We start from the raw sequence: 8,534 nt of genomic DNA on the forward strand, positions 1-8,534 counted from the left end.
TCAGTTTTTCACTTTTGAGTATAATGTGAGCTTTGGGATTGCATATGCCTTGTATTGTGTTGAGGCACATTCCTGTTATAGCTAATTTGGTGAGAAACGTTTATCATGAAAGGATGTTAAAATTTGCAAAGTATTTTTTCTGCATGTAATGAGATACTTATACAGTTTTTGTGTTTTATTCTGTTAATGTACCATATCACATTTATTGATCCATGTATTTTAAGTCATCCTTGCATTCTAGGGATAAATTCCATTAGTTCATGTTGAATGATTCTTTTAATGTATTGTTGAATTTAGTTTGCCAGTATTTTGTTGAAGATCTTTGCATCTATGTTCATCAGAGATATTGGCCTGGAATTTTATTTTAACTTATTATGGTATTCTTCTTTACCTTTGGAATTAGAACCTTCAAATATTTGGTAGAATTCAGCAATGAAGCCATCAGGTCTTGGTCTTGGGCTTCTCTTTGATGGGAAACATTCTATCACTGACTCGGTCTCCTAAATTGTTACTGGTCAGTTCACGTTTTCTATTTCTTTATGATTTAGTCTTCATAGGTTTTATATGTCTAGGAATTTATCAATTTCTTACATATTATCATATAAAGATGGCATATATTTATTCATAATAGTTTCTTATGATCCTTTGTATTTCTGTGGTATCAGTTGTTAATGTCACTGCTTTCATTTCTGATTTTATGTATTTGAATCTTCTTTTTCTTAGTCTAGCTTAAGACTTGTTCATTGTGTTTATCTTTTCAAAAAAAACTTAGTTTTGTTGATGTTTTGTATTAATTTTCTAGTCTATTTTATTTATTTCTTCTCTGATTTTTTTTTTTTTTCTTCTGCTAAGTGGGCTTAGGTTGGGCTTTTTTCTAGTTCTTTAGGAATGACATTGTAATTTATTTGAGATCTTTGTTATTTTTTGATGTAACCATTCATTGCTATAAACTTTCTTCTTAGAAGTACCTTTGCTGTATCCCATAAGTTTTGGCATATTGTGTTTCTGTTTTCATTTGTCTCAAGATTGCCTCTTTAGAGACAGGGTCTCACTCTGTTGCCGAGGCTGGAGTGCAGTGGCATTATCATAGTTCACTGTGGCCTGGAACTCCTGGGGTCAACTGATCCTCCTGATTCAATCTACCAAGTAGTTGGGACTACAGTCATGCAATGCACAATCATGCTCAGCTGTTTTTATATTTTTATATTTTGTAGAGACAAGGTCTCACTATGTTGCTCAAGCTGTCTTGAACTCCTGGTCTCAAGTGATCCACCTGCTTTAGCTTCCCAAAGTGCTGGGATTACCAGTGTGAGCCACTGCACCCAGCCTCAATATATTTTTTAATTTGCATTTTATTTCTTTATTGATCCATTGGTTGTTCAGAAACAATTGTTTAAAATACCTCATTTTACTGATTTCTAGTTGTACCATTATGGTTTGAAAAGATACTTGTTATAATTATAGTCTTCTTAACCATGTCTTCTTAAATTTACTAATACTTGTTTTGTGGACTAACATATGATCTATGCTGGAGAATGTCCCATGTGTTCTTGAGAAGGAAGTGCCTTCTGTTGCACATGTTGTAAAGAACGGCTTGTGCATGTCTATTAGGGCGATTTGGTCTAAAAATGTTGTTCAAGTTTAAAATTATCTTGTTAATTTTGTTTAGATGACCTGTCCATTGTTAAATGTAGTGTATTGAAGTTCCCTACAATTGTCATATTGGAATGTCCAATACCCATCAGATCCTTTAATATTTCCTTTATATATTTGGTTGCTCCAATATTAGGGGCATATATATTTAAAATGTTTATGTTTTCTTGACGAACTGACTTCTTCATCATTTTATAATGTATTTCTTTGTCTCTTTTTACAGTTTTTGACTTAAAGTTTATTTTATATAAGTATAGCTACCCCAGTTCTCTTTTAGTTTCTATTTGTGTAGAATACCCTTTTTTCATCCCTGAATTTTCAGTCTATGTGTATACTTAAAACTGAGATGAATCTTTCGTAGGCAGCATATAGTTGGGTCTTTTTTGTATCCATTTAGTCTATGTATTTTTATTAGAGAATGCAATTCATTTACATTTAAGGTAATTATTGATAGCTAAGATCTTACTACTGTTATTTTATTAATTGATTTGTGACATTTTTTGTTTGTGTGTTTCTTGCTGTCTTCCCTTGTAGTTTCATAGTTTTCTGTGGTGGTATGCTTTGAATTCTCTATACTTTTGTTTTGTAATTCTTCCATGGATTTTTTTCTTCATTGTTACCATTATGCCTACATAGAACATCTTACAGCTATAACAGTCTATTTCAAGTTGATAATAAATTAACTTTTCATGCAAACTTACACTTTCACTCCCCCTTCCAATATTTTACATTTTGATGTGAACATTTATATTATTTTCAGCACAGGAGTTTTGACCTGCTCCAATTCTGGCCCAGGCTGGTACACCCCTCCTTAGGCAACCTGGTAGTCCCCACTCCAGGGGGTCACCATATTGATGCTGAATTTAGTGTGGACACCCAATCGGCATAGTGCATTACAGCCCAGAACTCCTGGGCTCATGTGATCCTCCCGCCTCAGCCTCCCAAATAGCTGGGATTACAGACACGTGCCACCACACATGGAAGAATTTATATTATTTTCAAAAGTTTATCCCTTGAACATTTATTTTAGCTAGGTTCTTGCTAATAGTTTTGTCTTTTAACCCTCATACTAGAATAAAATTGCTTTGCACAACTGTCATTATGGTCCTAAAGTATTCTAAATATAGCTCTGTATTATGTATACTATTGGGTTCTGTACTTTTTATGTTTTTAATTAGCAGCCTTTTGTTTTAATTTACAAAACTCCTTTCAGCAATCCTTGAGGCCTAATGGTGATGAATTTCTTTAGCTTTTGTTTGTCTAAAAAGTTTTTATTTCTCTTTCATTTCTTAAAAAATTTTTCTGAGTAAAGCATTCTTGGTTGGTGGTTTCATCAGTTTTTTTTTTTTTTTCCTTTAGCATTTTTAATATATCTTCCCCTTGTTTCCTGGTCTGTTGGGTTTCTGCTGAGAAATCTGTTGACAGTCGTATTTTTATTCCTTTCCGTGTAATATGTTTCTCATCTCTTGCTGCTCCCAAAGTTTTTTTGAGTTTTGATATTTTGATGAGTGTGTCAGTGAACTCTTCTTTCGGTTGAATTTGATTGAAACCTCTGTGTTTCCTATACATGAACATTGGAATCTATCCTCAGATTATGAAAATTTTTAGACATTATTTCTTTAAATATGCTTTCTGGATGTTTTCCTTTCATCCCCTTCTAAACCTCCTGTTATACAAAGGTTTCACCTTTGATGGTTTCCCATAGCTCCTATAGACTTTCTTGATTATTTTTTATTCTTTAGAATTTTTGCTTCTCTGCCTAGATAATTTCAAATGTCCTGCCTTCAAGCTCACAGACTTTCTTCTGCTTGATTGAATTTTCTGGTGAAGCCTACTATTTTTTTTTCAGTTCAGTTATTGTGTCTGTAATTTGCAGGATTTCTATTTTTCACTATTGTTTCTATTTCTTTATCAAATTTCTCACTTTCCATGCTATTTTCCAAATTTCATTTAATTTTCTAGCTGTATACTTTTCAAGTTCACTGAACTTAAGAAGATCATAAATTTTTGTCATTTCATAGATCTCCATCTTTTAGCATCCATTATTGGAGATTAATTTCTATAAAAGATGTAATTACTCCCAGATTTTTGGAAAACCTTATGTCTTTGCACTGTTGTGTGTACATATAAAGAGACAACCACCTCTTCTTGTTTTCACACGTGTTCTTTGGCAGGGATACACCTTCACTACTTAGTTTACTCTGTAATTCTGGAAGGCCCTGTTATGGGCTATTTGGATTGGTTTGCTGCCTTTGCTCTTATGTCATGTGGAGCTTCTGGCTGGGCTCTGCTATTAGGCAGAGCAACTGGAAGATTACTGTGAGGGCCTTTAGTCATGCCTATCAGAGGATATATTCCCTGACTGACACATTTTGGATCTGCAGTTGGACAGGGCTGCAGGCTCAGCTCTGAGGTTAGGCAGAGTTGCTGCTTCGGACACGCAGGGCCCAGAGACTATGCTCCTTAGAAATGCACAACTGACAGTTGCCTCCCTCTTTGGGTGGAACCATGGGGTGGGCTTTTGTCTGAGTTGAGCCATTATTTGATCTCTTGGTTCAAGTATGTCTAGCCCCTATGCTTCTCCAAAATAGGAAGAGGCAGGGATATCCCTGCCTGGATGAGGTCATTTGTCAGGCTTTTTGGCTGAGCAGAGTCACTCTTTGAACTTCTAGGTCAAGCAGGTCTAGCCTCTCTGCTTCTACTAAATGGACAGAGGAAGGCGTTTCCATGCTTGGATGAAGTTGTTGGGGTGGAATCTGGAGCTTGGTATAGAGACTAGCCATCTATAACTCAAGCCAGATTGAACTTCCTACTGTGGTTGTGAAAACAACCAAATCAGCTTTGCAGGTGGGGTATGAAGCTGGCTGGTATCTATGACTGGGTGCCATAGCTGGCAGGAACACAAAGGTACCAACAAGATCATACACTGGTCAATGTGATCTCTATCTTATTTCTCTGTTTTTACTTGACCCCAGATGTTATTTCCAGTGTTCCCCCATGAGGTGCAACCAAAGTGGGCTTCCGAGAAGTGTTTGAGAATGCTAAGGAAGCTAGATGACTGACACCAGTTCTTTTTATCCCCTGTAAAAACCATGGCCCAGAGAAATCCTACCCGTCTGGCATTGTGCTGACTTGGGGGAAGAAGAGGGGGTCGTATGGTTGAAGTGAGGCAGTTCTTATCCTTCTAATGCAGTTCTCAGTCAGCCTGTAGACCACATGAGTGTGTCAGGCTTAGTTCCAAGTATTTGGATTTTCAAAAACATGTTTTTTGTGGATAGTTGCTAGCTGAATTTTTAGTTGGGCAGGGAGTAGAGCCTGAAACTTCGTCTCTTACTATCTTGCTGATTTCACTCTTCTATAATACCATTGTCACAGATGATGACCATCAAAACAATTAAATTGCTCTCCACTTATGAACTAGATGGTCTTGGAACATGACCTTATGGTTTAATCTCTCTAAATATCAGTTGTTTTCTCTTTTATAAAATGTGAATATTAACTTGTCAGTGTTTCTCAGAAAATTAAATAAGATAATCAGTGTAAAGTTTTACCACAATAAATAGTAGGTGCATACTAAAAGACAAATAATAATGGCATATATATATAGATATATATAGATATATATAGATATATGTTTGTGTGTGTTTATTGAGTGTATTAGTCTGTTGTCACACTGCTATAATGATAATACCTGAGACTGGTTAATTTATAAATACAGAGGTTTAATTGAGTTACAGTTCCACATGACTGCAGAGGCCTCAGGAAGCTTACAGTCACGGCAGAAGGTGAAGGGGAAGCAAGTACCTTCTTCACAAGGCGGGGGGGGGGGGGGGGAGAGAGAGAGAGAGAGAGAGAGAGAGAGATATCTCCTTATAAAACCATCAGCTTTCATGAGAACTCCCTCACTATCATGAGAACACCACAGGGGAAACCGCCTCCATGATCCAATCAACTCCCACCAGGTCCCTCCCTCAACACATGGGGATTATAATTCAAGATGACATTTGGGTGGTGACACAAAGCCAAACCATATCATTATCTACTATGTGCCAAATAGTCTACTAAGTATTGTAGGAAATACAAAATCTATATTACACACATTCCAAGCCCAAAGAAAATTGCCAAATTTGGCAGGTGGGAGATAAGGAAAAAAAATATAAAGCTGTGTAGTAAAGACCTAAATTGAAAAGCTGTTCTGAAAACAAAGCCAACAGTTAGAAAAAATATATCATTTCAGAAATGAAAGTTAGAGGTCTGCATTAAAACCTTGGTGCTAGCTGTCATTCAAAATGGGTGTTAAACCCAAATCAGAAGTTTTGACATTTAAAGTTCATTAAATTTATTCTACATAATTTGCCATTTTTGACACGTTTTCTGCTATGGTTTAAATGTTGTGTTCCCTCCAAAATTCATGTTGAAACCTAATCCCTTCTAAAATCCAAGTGTTGCCAATGTGATAATATTAAGAGTTGGACCTTTAAGAGATGACTAGGCCATGAGGGATGCTTTTTGTTACTGGGATTAAAGTCCTTTGAAAGAGGGTTTGGGCAGCATTCTGCGAACCTATGCTCACATGAACATCTACTTCCTGCCACATGAGGATGCAGCAAAATGGCCCTTACTGGACCACATGCCAGTGCCTTGATTTTGGACTTCCTACTCTTCAGAATTGTGAGAATATAAATTTTTGTTCTTGCTGTCTCCTCCCACCACCTAAGATGCTGAAAGGAAAGAAGGCCAAGGGGAAAAAAGTGGCTGTGGTCCCTACTGCTGTGAAGAAGCAGGAGGCCAAGAAAGTGGTGAATCCCCTGTCTGAGAAAAGGCCTAAGAATGTTGGCATTCAACATGACATCCAGTTCAAAAGAGACCTCACCTGCTTTGTGAAATGGCCCAGCTATATCAGGTTATAGCAGCAGAGAGCCACCCTCTATAAGCAGCTGAAAGTGCCTCCTGTGATTAACCAGTTCATCTAGGCCCTGGACCAGCAAACAGCTACTCAGCTGCTTAAGCTGGCCCACAAGTACAGACCAGAGACAAAGCAAAAGAATAAGCAGAGGCTGTTGGCCTGGGGCCGAGAAGAAAGCTGCCAGCAAAGGGGATGTCCCCACTAAGAGACCACCTGTCCTTGGAGCAGGAGTTAACACCATCACCACCTTGGTGGAGAACAAGAAAGCTCAGTTGGTGGTTACTGCACACACATGGATCCCATCGAGCTGGCTGTTTTCTTGCCTGCCCTACATTGTAAAATGGGGGTCCCTTACTGCACTATCAAGGGGAAGGCAAAACTGGGACATCTAGTCCACAGGAAGACCTGCACCACTGCTGCCTTCACACAGGTTAACTCGGAAGACAAAGGAGCTTTGGCTAAGCTGGTGGAAGCTATCAGGACCAATTGCAACGACAGATACAATGAGATCCACCGTCACTGGGGAGGCAATGTCCTGGGTACCAGATCTGTAGCTTGCATTGCCAAGCTCAAAAAGGCAAAGGCTAAAGAACTTGCCACTAAAGTGGGTTAAATGTATAGTGTTGAGTTTTCTCTACATAAAAAAAAAATACAATTTTTCCTTCAAAAAATATAAATTCTTGTTTTTTATAAATTACCCAGTTTCAGGTATTCTGCTATAGCGGGACAAACAAACTAAAACAAAATATGCCTACTATTAGAAAATACATTTTTTTTTTGTCCCATACACATGTAGTCCACTTGAAATGTTACAAAGAGAATTAGTATTTCCTAAATTATCACATGCCATACATGTTGGTTTGCCATATAGATAAGATCCATCTATGGATCTCCTTTATTTTCTTAATAAATTCAGAAGAAGTTTATTGAAGTACATATTTGGTGCCACTATGGATATCAAATAATGTAAGACTGCATGATAATGCTGCACAACTCCTACTTATTGAACATTTATAATGTACCACGTAGTATGTGGTACATTATAAATTTTGTACACAATTTGTTTAACTCTTGTATTTTGTACACAATTTGTTTAACTCTTGTAACAACACTGGAAAGTAGGTCTTTCATCCTATTTTTACAAGAAAACTGAAACTTAGTAAACCTTAGTAAAGAAAGTGATACAGAATAGAATTTTAAAGAGCTCTTTGTATGCACACTTTTATCCAGTGTTCCCTATCTCTTAGCACATCAGTTTACTCCAAATTAAGAGAATTCCTATTTGGCCTCTCTTTCAATTAGGTGAAGATGTTGAAAAAAAATGTATTCTACCTAAACACACATCCTCACAGTGGCCTCTCTGAAATTAATTTCTAAGACTGGCTAAATTTTCGTACTATTTCTTTATTATAACAGGCATAATTGCTTGTACCTTTAGTGACGGGCAGAAGGATGCTCAATAAATATCATCTTTTTTTAAAGTTTTTCTTAAAGTTCTTTTCCCTCAACCTAAGATTGATTTTAGTACATTTTTAAGGATTATTTTAAGAGAGAAATATCAGAAGTTATTTCTATTTATCTGATGAATCACATTTATTAATTTCTGTGTATTAAACCAGCCTTGCATCCAATGAATAAAGCCTATTTGATCTTGGTAAATTAGCTTTCTGATGTGCTGCTGGATTCAGTTTGTTAGTATTTTGCTGAAGATTTTCGAATTTATGTTCTTCAGGGATATTTGCCTGAGATTTCTTTTTTCACTGTATTCCTGCCAGATTTTGCTATCAGAATGATGCTGGCCTCATAGTATGAGTTAGGGTGGAGTCCCTCCTCCTTGATTTTTTGAAATAATTTTAGTAGGATTGGTACCAGCTCTTCTTTATCTGGTAGGATTTGGCTGCAGTTCATGTGGTCCAGAGCTTTTTCTGGTTGGTAAATATTTTATTACATATTTAATTTGGGAACTCATTGGTGA

At 36.7% G+C, this 8,534-nt stretch overlaps 1 pseudogene; it reads left to right on the plus strand.

The window, feature by feature from the left end:
* The first annotated feature begins 6,371 nt into the window (after window positions 1-6,371).
* LOC101004043 lies at window positions 6,372-7,192 on the plus strand (annotated as a pseudogene).
* Window positions 7,193-8,534: the final 1,342 nt, after the last annotated feature.

Source organism: Papio anubis, chromosome 12 (assembly GCF_008728515.1).
Source record: "Papio anubis isolate 15944 chromosome 12, Panubis1.0, whole genome shotgun sequence".
Lineage (NCBI taxonomy): Eukaryota > Metazoa > Chordata > Mammalia > Primates > Cercopithecidae > Papio > Papio anubis.